We start from the raw sequence: 21,178 nt of genomic DNA on the forward strand, positions 1-21,178 counted from the left end.
TGAACAAACACTCCAGTACCCACCTCAAATGCCCCCATAAAGACAGTGGACAAACGATGTTCCTGGCCGGGTCGCAAGACGAAATCCAGGTGCCCAGTTAAACATGAATTTCGGACAAACAACAGATAATGTTCTAGTATCTAATGCAATACAGGGATATGATTATACTTAAAAATTACTATCTGAAATACACGTTTAACCAGATGTTCTATATTTTTATTTGCTAAATCTGGCACCCCTGTCCCAGAGAACAGAACCAAGGGGCTGCCGGACTGGGGAACCAAAAACTTTACCTCGCGGGGAGGGGGGGGGGGGGGGGGGGAGGCGGTGGAGCAAGATGGTGGAGGAGTAGGAGACCTGGATTTCGTCTGGTCTCAGGAATTCAGCTGAATAGGGATCAAACCATTCTGAACACCTACGAACTCAACAGGAGATGGAAGAAGAGAGCAGCAACAACTCTCTGAACAGAGAAGCGACCACTTACTAGAAGGTAGGGCGTGCGGAGAAGTGAATCCGAGGCGATATTCGGGAGGATAGACAGCAGGGGAGGGGGCCTCCATTGGCCACTACCGGCAAGTGCTAGAGCCGCGGAGCACAAAATCGGAACTTTTAGAAGTCGGCTCCGCTGAGGGACGTCACTCCAGTGGCTAAGCGGGAGGGGGAAACCTCGCAGTACAGTGTGGTCTCAGGACCCTCGGGGGTCACAGAAAGACCGGGGCAGCCTGAGCACAGCAGAGCTTCCAGGTATCGGAGCGGGGAAGCCGGCTGCAGAGACGGAGCCGAGGCGCGGGCTCTCAGCTCGGGGTTGCCATAAACTGTGATCCGCGGCCCACTTGGGCCACTGCGCCTCCAGCAGGGACCCAACAAGCAGGAGAGCCAGGGATACTCCCCTCCCTCCCCCAGGAGGAGCGGCGCGGGAGCGCACCACAGGGATCTGCTGGGTTTGGAGACTCCACACGGGGTCGGGGGCCAGAGACAGAAACGCTTGGTCACAGGCCAAATATACCGGAGTGATTGACTGCTTTTCTCTGGGGCGCACTGAGGAGCGGGGCCCCGAGTTCTCGGCTCCTCCGGGCAGAGAGTGGGAGGCCACCATTTTCACCCTGGTCCTCCAAAGCTGTGCCGAGAGCTTGCAGGGAACAAAGCTCCTGAGAGCAAACCCAAGCACCTTGCTTAGCCCGGACTCAAAAGGGCGGGGCAATTCTGCCTCCAGCAAAGATATTTGGGAACCATGGCAACAGGCCCCTCCCCCAGAAGATCAGCACGAACAGCCAGCAAGCCAAGACCAACTTTATCAATCAAGGAGAACGGGAGAACTCCAGGGCTAGGGGAATACTGCACATAGAATTAATACCTTTTTTACCATGATTCATTAGTTTTTCAAAGTTAATTTTTTAACTGTTTTTTGGTTTTTTTTAATTTTTGTTTTACCCTTTTTCAACCAACATCTTATCAATCCCTTTTTTAAAAAAAACATTTTTTATTTTTCATTTTTAGAGTCATATTTTATCCCTTCATAGTAGTTACCTTATTTTTGGCATATATATATAAGTTCTTCTCTCTTTAAAATTTTGAGATACAGTTTCTTCTAACAGATCAAAATATACCCTAAATCACTAGTGTACGGCTTTGTTATAGTCTCCTGCCTGATCACATTCTCTCCCATTTTTTTTCTTTTCTTTTTTCTTTTTTTTAAATCTTCTTTCTTCTTTCAAACAACTTCTTATCAATTCCATTTATAAAACCTTTTATAAGTTTCATCTTTACAGTCATCTTCCATCCCTTAATTGTATCAACCCTTATTTTCTACATATATGTCTTTCTTCCTTTAAAATTTTAGGAGGCACTTTCTTCTAACAGACCAAAATACACCCAAAATCAAGTGTGTGGCACTGATCTATGCACTAGCCTGATCATATTTGATCATATTCTGGGTTTTTTTTGTTTTGTTCTGTTTTTGTTTGTTTTTATCTTTTACATTTTCTTTTTTTTCCTCTTTCTTTTTTCTTTCTTTCCCTTTCTTTTCCCCTGGTTTCAGGTCTTTTCTGATTTGTATACAGTACATTTGCTGGGGACGTTGTTAACCTGTTAGCATTCTGTTCTCCCATTCATCTATTCTCCTGTGGACAAAATGACAAGACGAAAAAAATCACCTCAGCAAAAAGAACAAGAGGTAGTACCATCTGCCAGGGACCTACTCAAAACAGACATTAGTACGATGTCAGACCTAGAGTTCAGAATCATGACTTTAAAGATACTAGCTGGGCTTGAAAAAAGATGGAAGTTATTAGAGAAACCCTTTCTGGAGAAATAAAAGACTAAAAATCTAACCAAGTCGAAATCAAAAAGGCTGTTAATGAGGTGCAATCAAAAATGGGGGCACTAACTGCTAGGATACATGAGGCAGAAGAGAGAATCAGTGATATAGAAGACCAAATGATGGAAAATAAAGACGCTAAGGAAAAGAGAAACAACTACAGAATCACGAGGGCAGAATTCGAGATAAAAGTGATACGATAAGACAAAACAACATTAGAATAATTGGGATCCCAGAAGAAGAAGAAAGAGAGAGAGGGGCAGAAGGAATATTGAAACAAATGATAGCAGAGAACTTCCCTAATGTGGGGAATGAAACGGGCATCAAAATCCAGGAGGCACAGAGAACCCCTCTCAAAATCAATAAAAATATGTCAACACCCCGACATCTAATAGTAAAACTTACAAGTCTCAGAGACAAAGAGAAAATCCTGAAAGCAGCTCAGAAGAAGAGATATGTAACCTACAATGATAGAAACATTAGATTGGCAGCAGACCTATCCACAGAGACCTGGCAGGCCAGAAAGGACTGGCATGATATATTCAGAGCACTAAATGAGAAAAATATGCAGCCAAGAATACTATATCCAGCAAGGCTGTCATTGAAAATAGAAGGAGAGGTAAAAAGCTTCCAGGAAAAACAAAAACTAAAGGAATTTGCAACCATGAAACCAGCCCTAAAAGAAATATTGAAAGGGGTCCTCTAAGCAAAGAGAAAGCCTAAAAGCAGCATAGATCAGAAAGGAACACAGACAATATACAGTCACAGTCACCTTACAGGCAATACAATGGCACTAAATTCATATATTTCTATAGTTACCCTGAATGTAAGTGGGCTAAATGCCCCAATAAAAAGACACAGGCTATCAGATTGGATTAAAAAACAAGACCCATCAATATGCTGTCTGCCAGAGACTCATTTTAAACCCAAAGACACCCCGAGATTGAAAGTGAGGGGGTGGAAAACCATTTACCATGCTAATGGACACCAAAAGAAAGCTGGGGTAGCAATTCTTATATCAGACAGATTAGATTTTAAAACAAAGACTGTAATAAGAGATGAAGAAGGACACTATATCTTAATTAAAGGGTCTATCCAACAAGAAGATCTAACAATTGTAAATATCTATGCCCCTAACATGGGAGCAGCCACTTTTATAAGGCAATTAATAAGAAAAGCAAAGAAACACATTGACAACAATACAATAATACTGGGGGACTTTAAGACCCCCCCTGACTGAAATGGACAGAACATCTAAGCAAAAGATCAACAAGGAAATAAAGACTTTAAATGACACACTGGACCAAATGGACTTTACAGACATATTCAGAACATTCCATCCCAAAGCAACGGAACACACATTCTTCTCTAGTGCCCATGGAACATTCTCCAGAATTGATCACATCCTAGGTCACAAATCAGGTCTCAACCAATACCAAAGATTGGGATTATTCCTTCCATATTTTCAGACCACAGTGCTTTGAAACTAGAACTCAATCACAAGAGGAAAGTCAGAAAGAACTCAAATACACGGAGGCTAAAGAGCATCCTACTGAAGAATGAATGGGTCAACCAGGAAATTAAAGAAGAATTTAAAAAATTCATGGAAACCAATGAAAATGAAAACACAACTGTTCAAAATCTTTGGGATGCAGTGAAGGCAGTCCTGAGAGGAAAATATATAGCAATACAAGCCTTTCTCAAGAAACAAGAAAGGTCTCAAATACACAACCTAACCCTACACCTAAAGGAGCTGGAGAAAGAACAGCAAATAAAGCCTAAACCCAGCAGGAGAAGAGAAATCATAAAGATCAGAGCAGAAATCAATGAACTAGAAACCAAAAGAACAGTAGAACAGATCAACGAAACTAGGAGCTGGTTCTCTGAAAGAATTAACAAGATTGATAAACCGTTGGCCAGACTTATCAAAAAGAAAAGAGAAATGACCCAAATCAACAAAATCATGAATGAAAGAGGAGAGATCACAACCAACACCAAAGAAATACAAACAATTATAAGAACATATTATGAGCAAATCTATGCCAGCAAATTAGATAACCTGGAAGAAATGGGTGCATTCCTAGAGATGTATCAACTACCAAAATTGAACCAGGAAGAAATAGAAAACCTGAACAGACCTATAACCACTATGGAAATTGAAGCAGTCATCAAAAATCTCCCAAGAAACAAAAGCCCAGGGCCAGATGGCTTCCCAGGGGAATTCTACCAAACATTTAAAGAATATTTAATACCTATTCTCCTGAAACTGTTCCAAAAAATAGAGATGGAAGGAAAACTTCCAAACTCATTTTATGAGGCCACCATTACCTTGATCCCAAAACCAGACAAAGACCCCAGCAAAAAGCAGAATTACAGACCAATATCCTTGATGAACATGGATGCAAAAATTCTCACCAAAATACTAGCCAATAGGATCCAACAGTACATTAAAAGGATTATTCACCACGACCAAGTGGGATTTATCCCTGGGCTGCAAGGCTGGTTCAACATCTGCAAATCAATCAACGTGATACAATACATTAACAAAAGAAAGAGCAAGAATCATATGATCCTCTCAATAGATGCAGAAAAAGCATTTGACAAAGTACAGCATCCTTTCTTGACCAAAACTCTTCAGAGTATAGGGATAGAGGGTACATACCTCAATATCATAAAAGCCATCTATGAAAAACCTACAGCGAATATCATTCTCAATGGGGAAAGGCTGAGAGCTTTTCCCCTAAGGTCAGGAACGCGGCAGGGATGTCCACTGTCACCACTGCTATTCAACATAGTATTAGAAGTCCTAGCCACAGCAATCAGACAACAAAAAGAAATCAAAGCATCCAAATCGGCAAGGAGGAAGTCAAACTCTCACTCTTTGCAGATGATATGATACTATATGTGGAAAACCCAAAAGACTCCACCCCAAAACTGCTAGAACTCATACAGGAATTCAGTCAAGTAGCAGGATATAAAATCAATGCACAGAAATCAGTGGCATTCCTATACACAAACAACAAGACAGAAGAGAGACAAACCAAGGAGTCGATCCCATTTACAATTGCACCCAAAACCATAAGATAACTAGGATTAAATTTAACCAAAGAGGCAAAGGATCTGTACTCAGAAAACTATAAAATACTCATGAAAGAAATTGAAGAAGACACAAAGAAATGGAAAAACGTTCCATGCTCATGGATTGGAAGAACAAACACTGTGAAGATGTCAATGCTACCTAGAGCAATCTACACATTCAATGCAATCCCCATCAAAATACCATCCACTTTTTTCAAAGAAATGGAACAAATAATCCTAAAATTTATATGGAACCAGAAGAGGCCCCGAATAGCCAGAGGAATGTTGAAAAAGAAAGCGAACCTGGCGGCATCACAATTCCGGACTTCCAGCTCTATTACAAAGCTGTCATCATCAAGACAGTATGGTACTGGCACAAAAACAGACACATAGATCAATGGAACAGAATCGAGAGCCCAGAAATGGACCCTCAACTCTATGGTCAACTCATCTTTGACAAAGCAGGAAAGAATGTCCAATGGACAAAAGACAATCTCTTCAACAAATGGTGTTGGGAAAATTGGACAGCCACATGCAGAAGAATGAAACTGGACCATTTCCTTACACCACACACAAATATAGACTCCAAATGGTTGAAAGACCTAAACGTGAGACAGGAGTCCATCAAAATCCTAAAGGAGAACACAGGCAGCAACCTCTCCGACCTCAGCCGCAGCAACTTCTTCCTAGAAACATCGCCAAAGGCAAGGGAAGCCAGGGCAAAAATGAACTATTGGGATTTCATCAAGATAAAAAACTTTTGCACAGCAAAAGAAACAGTCCATAAAACCAAAAGACAACCGACAGAATGGGAGGAGATATTTGCAAATGACATATCAGATAAAGGGCTAGTAGCCAAAATCTATAAAGAACTTATCAAACTCAACGCCCAAAGAACAAATAATCCAATCAAGAAATGGGCAGAAGACATGAACAGACATTTTTCCAAAGAAGACATCCAAATGGCCAACGGGCACATGAAAAAGTGCTCAACATCGCTCGGCATCAGGGAAATCCAAATCAAAACCTCCATGAGATACCACCTCACACCCGTCAGAATGGCTAAAATTAACAAGTCAGGGAACGACAGATGTTGGCGGGGATGTGGAGAAAGGGGAACCCTCCTACACTGTTGGTGGGAATGCAAGCTGGTGCAACCCCTCTGGAAAACAGTATGGAGGTTCCTCAAACAGTTGAAAATAGGGCTACCCTACGATCCAGCAATTGCACTACTGGGTATTTACCACAAAGATACAAATGTAGGGATCCGAAGGGGTACGTGCACCCCAATGTTTATAGCAGCAATGTCCACCATAGCCAAACTGTGGAAAGAGCCAAGATGTCCATCGACAGATGAATGGTTAAAGAAGATGTGGTATATATACACAATGGAATATTATGCAGCCATCAAAAGGAATGAGATCTTGCCATTTGCAACGACGTGGATGGAACTGGAGGGTGTTATGCTGAGTGAAATAAGTCAATCAGAGAAAGACATGTATCATATGACCTCACTGATATGAGGAATTTTTAACCTCGGGAAACAAACTGAGGGTTGCTGGAGTGGTTGGGGGTGGAAGGGAGGGGGTGGCTGGGTGACAGACATTGGGGAGGGTATGTGCTATGGTGAGCGCTGTGAATTGTGCAAGACTGTTGAATCACAGATCTGTACCTCTGAAACAAATAATGCAAGATATGTTAAGAAAAAAGAAAAAGAAGAAGATAGCAGGAGAGGAAGAATGAAGGGGAGTAAGTCAGAGGGGGAGACGAACCATGAGAGACGATGGACTCTGAGAAACAAACTGAGGGTTCTAGAGGGGAGGGGGGTGGGGGGATGGGTTAGCCTGGTGATGGGTATTAAAGAGGGCACGTTCTGCGTGGAGCACTGGGTGTTATGCACAATGAATCGTGGAACACTACATCAAAAACTAATGATGTATGGTGATTAACATAACAATAAAAATTAAAAAAAAAAAAAAACTTTACCTCGCTCCCCAAATAGGGCATCTTGGCACTTCCTGCCCAGAGACCGTGTATCAGTAACTTCTGCGGGACCGTTCTCCCTTTCCTGGGGGAACGTTCTGTGCATTATCTATGTTCTTCCTTCCCCACCACAGTTTAGTGGGTCTGCTGCAGGAAGATCATTTGACTTTAAATACAACACCAGACCCAGAGGAAGAAACTCCACGGCATGCAAACCGGACCGTCTGTTAGTTATCAACCCAAAATCCATTTGGCCCTCTTCTTTCCTAGCATAAAGCTTTCACTAATGGTGCGGCGAGGTACCCAGCTAAAAAAAAAAAAAAATTGTCCCAGCCCAGCTTCCAGTGCAGGGAGGAGTAGCCGAAATCATGTAAGCACGAGTCATTAGGTAGGGCGTCCAGGCAGGTTCTCTTAAAGGGTTAACCAGCAAAGAGTCTCAGTCTTCTCTTCCCTCTTCCCGCGTGGGGTATAGATGTGCCGGCCGGGGTTGCAGGAGCATCTTGAGTCCCAGGCAAACCTGACAATCAAGTCCGTGCACCAGGGAGCCCTGTGGTCATGGGGCTGCCATGCTCGTCCCGGATGCAGGCCCCCAGCTCTCATCTGCATGAGGCGCAAATTCGCAGGCGTTTTCTTGTTTTAGCTACTTGCGTGGGTTTTCTGTTGTGAGCAGCCAAAGCTAACGTTCGCTGATGGATCGATCTGTCCTTCCCCACTCGTCTCAGACGCCACTCTATCAGAGACTAAATTCCCACGTGTCATCTTTCTCTGGACTCTCTGTTCTGGTTCATTGGGTCCTCTCTTTTTTTCCCCCGTAGCAACACCACCCTGTTTTATCACTAACGCCAAATACCATATTTTAATATCTTGTAGGGTGAGATATTGGACATCATTGGTCCCCTTTTACAAATTTGTCTTGGCCATTCTTGCCCATCAGCTCCTTCGTATGAATTTTAGAACTTGTTTAGAAAGTTCCATGATGGATATTTTTGGAAATTGTATTGGGATTACAGAAAATTTAGAGGAAATTGGCTTCTTTACAACGGAGCACTCCTGTCTGTAGAGTCGGCATCAGCTCTCCGCTGATTTAGATTGTCTTTGGTGAAACCACGACTACCTTCATCAAGGTCTTTGACATTTTTTAGGGTGTTCTCCTATTTTCGTCTTTTTGTTGTTATTTTTTTCCTGTGATTTTTATCACATTTTCTAATGTATTATTGATAACATATATGAAATCTATTGACTTTTTTTTTGCATTGATCTCATATTCCATCATCTTCCAAACTCTCTTACTCATTTTTTCCAGCTTGCTCGTTGCTCCTCATCGACGTGTAGGTAAATAATCCTACAGTTTTGTCTCTTCCTCCCTAGCATCTGTGCCTTTTACCTTTTTCCTTTGTCTCATTTCGTGGAGACTGTTTTGACTCTGTCACCTAGTGAACTTTGTGGAGCAACTATGTCCAAGCCCCAACCCCCAGAGACTGTGGGGCAGGTGCAGAGGGGGGACCCCGGGGCAGCTAGCACCTTGGGAATTCCATGCGATCCTGAGGTTCAGAGGACACGGCCTGGGGACAGCGTTGAGTGGCCGCAGCCTTGTCCCCTTCCTGACTTACTGGGTATCCCAGAAATATCGTGTCGTATCTTGTAGGTCCCTCATAAATACCCCTTATCAAATAAAGCAAGTATTCTTCTACATCCACTTTGAGGGGATTTCTTTTTAAAAAATAGGAAGTGGAGTTTTATTTTGTATTTGTGCTTCTTTTCTAGCTTCTAGTGCTGAAACGTGAATTTGAGTTTAAGCCCCTTTATTCTTATAAAAGTATTTACAGCTACAAATCTCCCTCAGGTTGTCTGGGACTAGAAACTTTTGCTCTATGCTATTTTTTATTGAAATCTAAAGAGATTTCTTCTTTAACCCGAGAGTACTGCAAAGTGTGCATGTGATTCTCTAAAACTTTCAAGCATGTAAGAATCGTTATCTTTTTATTATAAATATCTCTTTCTGTTGCATTTTGCTGGTATGTATCCAGACATGACCTGACTTGGGTTGATTTTTATTCTGAAACATAATTAAAAGTAATATGATTGAAAACAAAACTATCTTCTCTGTTAGGCACAAAACTAACAGAATCAGACTTTTTTTTCTTTAAATTTTTTTATTGTTATGTTAATCACCATACATTACATCATTAGTTTTTGATGTAGTGTTCCATGATTCATTGTTTGTACATAACACCCAGTGCTCCACGCAGAACGTGCCCTCTTTAATACCCATCACCAGGCTAACCCGTCCTCCCATGCCCCTCCCCTCCAGAACCCTCAGTTTGTTTTTCAGAGTCCATCGTCTCTCATGGTTCGTCTCCCCCACCAATTTACGCCCCTTCATTCTTCCCCTCCTGCTATCTTCTTCTTCTTTTTTTCTTAACATATGTTGCGTTATTTGTTTCAGAAGTACAGATCTGTGATTCAACAGTCTTGCACAATTCACAGCGCTCACCATAGCACATACCCTCCCCAATGTCTATCACCCAGCCACCCCCTCCCTCCCACCCCCCACCACTCCAGCAACCCTCAGTTTGTTTCCTGAGATTAAGAATTCCTCATATCAGTGAGGTCATGCGATACATGTCTTTCTCTGATTGACTTATTTCACTCAGCATACCACCCTCCAGTTCCATGCACGTCGTTGCAAATGGCAAGATCTCATTCCTTTTGATGGCTGCATAATATTCCATTGTGTATATATACCACCTCTTCTTTATCCATTCATCTGTCGATGGACATCTTGGCTCTTTCCACAGTTGGGCTATCGTGGACATTGCCGCTATAAACATTGGGGTGCACGTACCCCTTCGGATCCCTACATTTGTATCTTTGGGGTAAATACCCAGTAGTGCAATTGCTGGATCGTACGGTAGCTCTATTTTCAACTGTTTGAGGAACCTCCACACTGTTTTCCAGAGGGGTTGCACCAGCTTGCATTCCCACCAACAGTGTAGGAGGGTTCCCCTTTCTCCGCATCCCCGCCAACATCTGTCGTTCCCTGACTTGTTAATTTTAGCCATTCTGACGGGTGTGAGGTGGTATCTCATTGAGGTTTTGATTTGGATTTCCCTGATGCTGAGCGATGTTGAGCACTTTTTCATGTCCCCGTTGGCCATTTGGATGTCTTCTTTGGAAAAATGTCTGTTCATGTCTTCTGCCCATTTCTTGATTGGATTATTTGTTCTTTGGGCGTTGAGTTTGATAAGTTCTTTATAGATTTTGGATACTAGCCCTTTATCTGATATGTCATTTGCAAATATCTCCTCCCATTCTGTCGGTTGTCTTTTGGTTTTATGGACTGTTTCTTTTGCTGTGCAAAAGCTTTTTATCTTGATGAAATCCCAATAGTTCATTTTTGCCCTGGCTTCCCTTGCCTTTGGCGATGTTTCTAGGAAGAAGTTGCTGCGGCTGAGGTCGGAGAGGTTGCTGCCTGTGTTCTCCTTTAGGATTTTGATGGACTCCTGTCTCACGTTTAGGTCTTTCAACCATTTGGAGTCTATATTTGTGTGTGGTGTAAGGAAATGGTCCAGTTTCATTCTTCTGCATGTGGCTGTCCAATTTTCCCAACACCATTTGTTGAAGAGACTGTCTTTTGTCCATTGGACATTCTTTCCTGCTTTGTCAAAGATGAGTTGACCATAGAGTTGAGGGTCCATTTCTGGGCTCTCGATTCTGTTCCATTGATCTATGTGTCTGTTTTTGTGCCAGTACCATACTGTCTTGATGATGACAGCTTTGTAATAGAGCTGGAAGTCCGGAATTGTGATGCCGCCAGCTTCGCTTTTCTTTTTCAATATTCCTCTGGCTATTCGGGTCTCTTCTGGTTCCATGAAAATTTTAGGATTATTTGTTCCATTTCTTTGAAAAGAGTGGATGGTATTTTGTTGGGGATTGCATTGAATGTGTAGATTGCTCTAGGTAGCACTGACATTTTCACAATGTTTGTTCTTCCAATCCATGAGCATGGAACGTTTTTCCATTTCTTTGTGCCTTCCTCAATTTCTTTCATGAGTATTTTATAGTTTTTCTGAGTACAGATTCTTTGCCTCTTTGGTGAGATTTATTCCCAGGTATCTTATGGTTTGGGGTGCAATTGTAAATGGGATCGACTCCTTGATTTGTCTCTCTTCTGTCTTGTTGTTGGTGTATAGAAATGCCACTGATTTCTGTGCATTGATTTTATATCCTGCCACTTTACTGAATTCCTGTATGAGTTCTAGCAGTTTTGGGGTGGAGTCTTTTGGGTTTTCCACATAAAGTATCATATCATCTGCAAACAGTGAGAGTGACTTCTTCTTTGCCAATGTGGATGCCTTTGATTTCTTTTTGTTGTCTGATTGCTGTGGCTAGGACTTCTAATACTATGTTGAATAGCAGTGGTGACAGTGGACATCCCTGCCGCATTCCTGACCTTAGGGGTAAAGCTCTCAGTTTTTCCCCATTGAGAATGATATTCGCTGTAGGTTTTTCATAGATGGCTTTTATGATATTGAGGTATGTACCCTCTATCCCTATACTCTGAAGAGTTTTGGTCAATAAAGGATGGTGTACTTTGTCGAATGCTTTTTTTGCATCTATTGAGAGGATCATATGATTCTTGTTCTTTCTTTTGTTAATGTATTGTATTCAAGTTGATTGATTTGCGGATGTTGAACCAACCTTGCAGCCCAGGGATAAATCCCACTTGGTCATGGTGAATAATCCTTTTAATGTACTGTTGGATCCTATTGGCTAGTATTTTGGTGAGAATTTTTGCATCCATGTTCATCAAGGATATTGGTCTGTAATTCTCCTTTTTCATGGGGTCTTTGTCTGGTTTTGGGATCAAGGTAATGGTGGCCTCATAAAATGAGTTTGGAAGTTTTCCTTCCATTTCTATTTTTTGGAACAGTTTCAGGAGAATAGGTATTAAATATTCTTTAAATGTTTGGTAGAATTCCCCTGGGAAGCCATCTGGCCCTGGGCTTTTGTTTCTTGGGAGATTTTTGATGACTGCTTCAATTTCCTTAGTGGTTATAGGTCTGTTCAGGTTTTCTATTTCTTCCTGGTTCAGTTTTGGTAGTTGATACGTCTCTAGGAATGCACCCATTTCTTCCAGGTTATCTACTTTGCTGGCATAGAGTTGCTCATAATATGTTCTTATAATTGTATTTCTTTGGTGTTGGTTGTGATCTCTCCTCTTTCATTCATGATTTTGTTGATTTGGGTCATTTCTCTTTTCTTTTTGATCAGTCTGGCCAGGGGTTTATCAATCTTGTTAATTCTTTCAAAGAACCAGCTCCTAGTTTCGTTGATCTGTTCTACTGTTCTTTTGGTTTCTAGTTCATTGATTTCTGCTCTGATCTTTATGATTTCTCTTCTCCTGCTGGGTTTAGGCTTCATTTGCTGTTCTTTCTCCAGCTCCTTTAGGTGTAGGGTTAAGTTGTGTATTTGAGACCTTTCTTGTTTCTTGAGAAAGGCTTGTATTGCTATATGTTTTCCTCTCAGGACTGCCTTCACTGCATCCCAAAGATTTTGAACAGTTGTGTTTTCTTTTTCATTGGTTTCCATGAATTTTTTAAATTCTTCTTTAATTTCCTGGTTGACCCATTCATTCTTCAGTAGGATGCTCTTTAGCCTCCATGTATTTGAGTTCTTTCCGACTTTCCTCTTGTGATTGAGTTCTAGTTTCAAAGCACTGTGGTCTGAAAAAAATGCAGGGAATGATCCCAATCTTTTGGTACCGGTTGAGACCTGATTTGTGACCTAGGATGTGATCAATTCTGGAGAATGTTCCATGGGCACTAGAGAAGAATGTGTGTTCCGTTGCTTTGGGATGGAATGTTCTGAATATGTCTGTAAAGTCCATTTGGTCCAGTGTGTCATTTAAAGTCTTTATTTCCTTGTTGATCTTTTGCTTAGACGATCTGTCCATTTCAGTCAGGGGGGTGTTAAAGTCCCCCAGTATTATTGTATTGTTGTCAATGTGTTTCTTTGCTTTTCTTATTAATTGCCTTATAAAAGTGGCTGCTCCCATGTTAGGGGCATAGATATTTACAATTGTTAGATCTTCTTGTTGGATAGACCCTCTAATTAAGATATAGTGTCCTTCTTCATCTCTTATTACAGTCTTTGTTTTAAAATCTAATCTGTCTGATATAAGAATTGCTACCCCAGCTTTCTTTTGGTGTCCATTAGCATGGTAAATGGTTTTCCACCCCCTTACTTTCAATCTGGGGGTGTCTTTGGGTCTAAAATGAGTCTCTGGCAGACAGTATATTGGTGGGTCTTGTTTTTTTATCCAGTCTGATAGCCTGTGTCTTTTGATTGGGGCATTGAGCCCACTTACATTCAGGGTAACTATTGAAAGGTGTGAATTTAGTGCCATTGTATGGCCTGTAAGGTGACTGTGACTGTATATTGTCTGTGTTCCTTTCTGATCTATGCTGCTTTTGGGCTCTCTCTTTGCTTAGAGGACCCCTTTCAATATTTCTTGTAGGGCTGGTTTCATGTTTGCAAATTCCTTTAGTTTTTGTTTGTCCTGGAAGCTTTTTACCTCTCCTTCTATTTTCAATGACAGCCTTGCTGGATATAGTATTCTTGGCTGCATATTTTTCTCATTTAGTGCTCTGAATATATCATGCCAGTCCTTTCTGGCCTGCCAGGTCTCTGTGGATAGGTCTGTTGCCAATCTAATGTTTCTATCATTGTAGGTTACATATCTCTTCTCCTGAGCTGCTTTCAGGATTTTCTCTTTGTCTCTGAGACTTGTAAGTTTTACTATTAGATGTCGGGGTGTTGACATATTTTTATTGATTTTGAGAGGGGTTCTCTGTGCCTCCTGGATTTTGATGCCTGTTTCATTCCCCAAATTAGGGAAGTTCTCTGCTATAATTTGCTCCAATATACCTTCTGCCCCTCTCTCTCTTTCTTCTTCTTCTGGGATCCCAATTATTCTAATGTTGTTTCATCTTATGTCATCACTTATCTCTTGATTTCTGCCCTCATGATCCAGTAGTTGTTTCTCTCTTTTTCTCAGCTTCCTTATTTTCCATCATTTGGTCTTCTATATCACTAATTCTCTCTTCTGCCTCATTTATCCTAGCAGTTAGTGCCCCCATTTTTGATTGCACCTCATTAATAACCTTTTTGATTTCGACTTTGTTAGATTTTAGTTCTTTTGTTTCTCCAGAAAGGGTTTCTCTAATAACTTCCATGCTTTTTTCAAGCCCAGCTAACTTTAAAATCGTCATTCTGAACTTAGGTCCGACATCATACTAATGTCCATATTGAGTAGGTCCCTGGCAGTCGGTACTACCTCTTGTTCTTTTTGTTGAGGTGATTTTTTCCATCTTGTCATTTTGTCCAGAGAAGAAGAGATGAATGAGAGAACAAAAGTCTAACAGGGTAACAACATCCCCAGAAACTATACTCTAAACAAATCAGAAAAGACCGGAAACCAGGAAAAAAGAAAGGGAAAGAAAGAAAAAAGAAAAGGAAAAAAAAAGAAAAAGAAAAAGATAAAAACAAACAAAAAACAGAACAAAACAAAAAAAAACAGAATATGATCAAATATGATCAGGCTGGTGCATAGATCAGTGCCACACACTAGATTTTGGGTGTATTTTGGTCTATTAGAAGAAAGTGCCTCCTAAAATTTTAAAGAAAGAAAAACTTATAAATGTAGAAAAATAAGGGTTGATACGATGAAGGGATGCAATATGACTGTAAAGATGAAAATTATAAAAATTTTATAAAAGGAATTGATAAGAATTTGTTTGAAAAAAGAAAGAAGAGGATTTAAAAAAAAAAGAAAAGGAAAGGAGAGAGAATGTGATCAGGCAGGAGCCTAGAACAAAGCCATACACTAGAGATTTAGGGTATATTTTGATCTGTTAGAAGAAACTGTATCTCAAAATTTTAAAGAGGGAACAACTTATATATATATATATATATATATATATATATATATATATGCCAAAAATAAGGTAACTACTATGAAGGGATAGAATATGACTCTAAACATGAAAAATAAAAATGGTTTTTAAAAAAGGGATTGATAAGATGTTGGTTGAAAAAGGGGAAAAAAAATTTAAAAAAAGAGACAGTTAAAAAAATTAACTTTGAAAGACTAAAGAATCATGGTTAAAAAAAAGCCATGAATTCTATGTGCAGTATTCCCCTAGCGCTGGAGTTCTCCCGTTCTCCTTGATCGGTAAACTTGGTCTTGGCTTGCTGGCTGTTCGCGCTGATCTTTTGGGGGAGGGCCCTGTTGCCGTGGTTCCCAAATGTCTTTGCCAGAGGTGGAATTGCCCCGCCCTTGTTGGTCTGGGCTAAGCAATCTGCTCGAGTTTGCTCTCGGGAGCTTTTGTTCCCTGCAAGCTTTTGGTACAGCTTTGGAGGATGAGAGGGAAAATGGTGGCCTCCAATCTCCACCCTAGAGGAGCTGAGAACTCGGGGCCCCGCTCCTCAGTGTGCCCCCAGAGAAAAGCAGTCAGTCACTCCCGTGTCCCCGGTCTCCGGCCGCACTCCGTGCTCACCCGGCCTGTGACCGAGCGTTTCTATCTCTGGCACCCGACCCCGTGTGGAGTCTCCAAACCCAGCAGATCCCTGCGGTGCGCTCCCGCGCCGCTCCTCCCAGGGGAGGAAGGGGAGTCTCCCCGGATCTGCCGCTTGTTGGGTCCCTGCTGGAGGAGCAGTGGCCCGACTGTGTCACCGATCACAGTTTATGGCCACCCCGAGCTGAGAGCCCGCGCCTCGGCTCCGTCTCTGCAGCCGGCTTCCCCGCTCTGATACCTGGGAGCTCTGCCGCACTCAGGCACCCCCGGTCTTTCTGTGACCCCAAGGGTCCTGAGACCACACTGTCCCGCGAGGGTTCCACCCCCCACTTGGCCACTGGAGCGACGTCCCTCAGCGGAGCCGACTTCTAAAAGGTCCGATTTTGTGCTCCGCGGCTCTACCACTTGCCAGAAGCGGCCGACGGAGGCCCCCTCCCCCGCCGTCTATCCTCCCGAATATCACCTCGGATTCACTTCTCCGCACGTCCTACCTTCCAGAAAGTGGTAGCTTTTCTGTTCAGAGCGTTGTTGCTATTCCTTTCTTCGATCTCCTGTTGAGTTCGTAGGTGTTCAGAATGGTTTGATCCCTATCCAGCTGAATTCCTGGGACCAGACAAAATCCAGGTCTCCTACTCCTCTGCCATCTTGCTCCGCCCTCCCAGAATCAGACCTTTTTATTTTTCTATTCAAATTCCCTATTTTCTCAATTATTTTTTGTCTCTTTGTTGCATCAGTTTATGAATCAAGTATGAGGATTTGCCAATCTTTCCTTGCATTTCTGTTTGGGTTTTCTACATGATTGCGACTTCGTTCACTTTTCCTTGTGTTTCTACCTGGGTTTGATTTAATATTGCAAATCTATGGTGCTAGCACAAAAGGGCCCATGATTGTGATCATTCTCGGATGGATTGTTCCTTTTATCTGTAAACAGTGCTGCGATTTGCCCTTTATAAGGCTTTTCACATTAAATTCTGTTCTGCTTGATATTAATATCACTATTCCAGCTTTATTTGCTAACATTTGCTTTCATCTTTCATCTCTTTATTTCCAATAGTCCTTTGTCATTTTGTCTTAAGGATTTCTCATGTAAGCAACTTGTATCTGGATTTGGGGTTTCTCACTCATTCTGCGAATCTCTTTTTATAAATCAATTGAACACATGGTTGTGGTTTAGTTGGACTCAAACTCCTGTCAAACATTTCATGTTTTCCACGCTTTCTTTTTGTTCTAATTTTTCCCTTTCTAGCGTTAGTTGAATTGATAAAACATGCTTTGTTTCATTTTTCTTTTTTTAAGTTTGGAATTCACATAATTATGTATTCTCCCACTAGTTATTCTTAGCTTTTCATCACACCTACTCACACTTATATTTTTCTATAATAATAATAATAAAGGAGGTGAGAGGAAAGTCTGGGAGGTCATGGATTTCTTTATGGTGGTGACGCTTGCACAGGTGAGTACTTACCCCAAACTCACTGAGTTACACGCATTAAATAGGTACAGCTTTTTACATGTCAGTCAAACCTCAATTTGCAGGCTTGAACAAACTTACAGTTTTCTAATGCTATCCTTACCATTATGTGAAAGAAGAAAAAATAGGGGAAATTATACTTGACATCGGTCCTGGCAATGATTTCTTGGATAAAACACCAAAGCAAAGGCAACACAAGCTAAAATAAACAAGTGGAATGCATTAAACTCAAGAGCTTATGCAAAGGAAGCCATCCACACACTGAAGAAGCAGCCTACCGGATGGGAGAAAACGTTTTCATAAGGGGATAAGGGGTTAATATCCAAAATATAAAGAGATCTCACACAACTCAATAACACAAAAAAGCAAGTAATCCCCTTTAAAAGTGATTAAAGGATCTCAGCAGACATTTTTCCCCAGCAGACATACAAAGGGCCCACAGGTATACAAAAATGCGTTCAACATCCCGCGTCATCGGGGAAACAATCCCATCAAAGCCATAGTGAGATGTCACTTCACACCAAGAAGACAGGCAAGAATGAGTGTTGGTGAGGGTGTGGAGCAAAGAGAACCCTGGCACACTACTGGTGGGAAAGCCACCTGGCATAGCCACTGTGGAAATCAATATGGCGGTTCCTCCAAAATTTCAAAATAGAGCTCCCCTACAACCCAGCAATCCCATTCCTGGACAGGGACCCAAAGGAAGTGAATATGGTATCTCGAAGAGATGTCTGCACCCCCATGTTCAATGCAGCATTATTCACAACCGTCAAGGTACTGAAACAAGCTGCATGTTCTTTGACAGATGAGTGGATAAAGAAAGTGTGACACACACACACACACACACACACACACACAAATATTATTCAGCCATATTAAAAAAAATGAAATGCTGCCTTTTGTGACAAGATGGATGGAACTTGAGAACATTATGCTAAGTGAAATAAACCAGGCAGAGACAGATCTGCATAGTATTACTTATCTATGGAATTTTTTTTTAAAAAGCTGATTTCCTCAAAACAGAGAGTAGAATGGTAGTTGCAGAGACTGGGGGTTGGGGAAAATGGGGAGATGTTAGACAAGAACACAAACGCTCGGTTATAAGAAGAGTAAGTGCAGAGTACCCAGTGGACAGCACGGTGACTAGTTAAACATATGGTATCATATTCTTGAAAGTTACTAAGAGTATGTCTCGAACATTGCCACCACCCACACACTAGCTGACCTTCGTGAGGGGATGCACGTGTGGCCTCGTCTTGCTCTTGGTATCACCCCACAGTTTCTGTGTTTATCAAACCATCACAGCTCTGTGCCACTCTCAGCCCATCGATAACCAGTATTGTGGTTGGACCGGCCCTTGTGGGTCCTGGGATGCTTGCAAGACGCTCTTCAGCAGCAGCTATCAGGAAACATGGAGAAAACAAGAGTTTATTACTTACAAAAGACCCGAAAATCACACAGCATAGCAAGACCTTCGGAGGAGAGAGAGCATGCCACGGCCAGGAGCTTTTAATGGGGTTGAGGGTGGGAGCCTAGGGTTTCGTGGGCTCATTCCATTGGTCAATTTAAAACCTAAGAGCAGGAATTTAAAGTGTGGGGAGAGAAAAGACAAGTGGTCCAAATGGTCACTTATGAAAATCATTCAAGGTCTCCAAAACAAAAGAGCTTGGTGGAAAGAGGCTCCTGATCTGGCTGCAGGGCTGGCACGCATTTATAATTTTTTTAAGATTTATTTGTTTATTTTAGAGAAAGAGAGAGAGAGTGAACAGGGGTGGGAGAGGAGGAGAGGGAGAGAGAGAATCTCAAAATTCCCCGCTGAGCACAGAGCCCGATGCCAGGCTCCATCTCACGACCCTGAGATCAGGACCTGAGCCGAAATCAAGAGTCTGCCGCTCAACCCACTGAGCTGCCCAGGAGCCCCCGGCACGTGTGTTGACAGAGCTGGCTTGGAATAGGATGCCTGGACAATCAAAACTTAAGGCAGGTGCTCGCATTCCAAAAAAGAAAAAAAAAAAACCTGTCAGGCTTTACACTACGATCACTTCGTATGCTTCAAATATATACGATTCTATTTGTCAATTACTCTATAATAAAGTTGGGGGAAATTACCATTTTCACGAGGTTCTGTGGGTAACGACGTTCCTTGTTGTGCAACCATCCCCACCATCCCCCTCCAGAGCTAGTCCATCTTCCCGAACCGAAACTCCGTCCCCATGAAACACTGGCTCCCCACGTCGTCCTGGCCACCATCGACTCTCTGTGTCTGAGAATTTGGCCACACTAGGGACCTCATCAAGACGGAATCACACAGTACTTGCGCTTTGGTGACTGGGTCAGTTCACTCAACATCGTGTCCTCAAGGCCCACCCACTCTGCAGCAGGTGTCAGAACTCCCTCCCCCCAAGGCGTGTGTATGGATTTATCCCATTGTGTGTGTCCACTCATCTATCAAGTGACCCTCGAGCTGCTTCCACCGTCTGGCCATCGTGAACAGAGCTGCTGTGAACAAGGGCGTCAATACAAGGGCTGACTGGGCTGTTGCAGTATCTTCTCGCCTCTTACTAAGAACAATCGTAAAGTTAGCATTCAGAGTCCTGCTCTGCTTGCTTTTTTAACCTTTGTTTTCAGACAAAAGTTCATCTCTTGGGTTTGGTGCCTCTGGGTGGGGCTGGCTTCCCTCAAAAGTTATTGGCTTCTGGTTTCTGCTCGTGTGCTCATCTTTGTTTGTGAGCTTCTCTGTATATGCCAGGCTGGAGAAGGTATATCAACATACAAGAGCCCACGTGGAGGAAGGAGCTGGGAGATTCCCCAGCCTCCCTTCTGATGACGGTGAGATCTGGTAGGGGGAGGACGCTAACTCATCTGGGCACAGGGGCTGTCTGGTTTATCTGGAGGGTTGCAGCCCCCCCAGCCCCTGCCTTACCTCTCTGACCCAACAGCCACTGCTCCCCTTGCAACAAGACACAGGAGGTACCACTGTCACGGAACAAAAGGACTGCCTCTCCGTCGACCGCCCGTCAGGTGCCTGGGGGTGCTCCCTCCCTGGGTCACAGTCTTCGGGCTTGCCGCCTCGGGGACCCTCCCCATCCTCTGTGGGTGTCTCTCCTTCGGAAGTGTTCTGACTTCAGTTTCCCTGCTCAGTCTTCTGAGGAGGGACTTCTCACAGTTACTGCCCATCTCCTTCCTTGCCAGCATGGTGACGGGACCTTCTTAAAATAATTACTTCAGTCACTTCTCAGAATTGAGGGCAGGAGAAGGTGGCTGCCGCTGTATACAGACTACCACCTTGACCTAGAGATCTAGTTACTTTTTAAAGTTTCTTATTCTCAAATTGACAGTGCAAATCAGCAGAGGCTCTTATTTGCGGAGGATCACACAACACAGTACAGATAGTTCTATTAAACAGATAGGAGCTGTTTAGTGGCCAAATATTTTGACAAACGCTTTGCAATTTTCTTCTTGTACTCTCCCTAAGGGATAGCTTTTCTTAAACCCAGAGAGTCTCTTGATAGCAGTTGGCCCAAAAATGTGAATATTCCTTCGAGTAATTTGGGCTTATCTTAACCCATCCCCCAAAGAAGCCAGCAAGCTCTGGTTTTCCTAAACCTATGCAGATAGAAGGACAAATTATTCTAGCACAAGAATTCCTGGTAGGTTTAGGAAGCACACGTTTGTGGGGATAATTCCTGGATCATCCCACTTGGGAGAGAGGCTGAGGCTCTGGAGGTGAAGGCTGAGTGTGAGTAGAGC

Source organism: Zalophus californianus, chromosome 16 (genome assembly GCF_009762305.2).
Source record: "Zalophus californianus isolate mZalCal1 chromosome 16, mZalCal1.pri.v2, whole genome shotgun sequence".
Lineage (NCBI taxonomy): Eukaryota > Metazoa > Chordata > Mammalia > Carnivora > Otariidae > Zalophus > Zalophus californianus.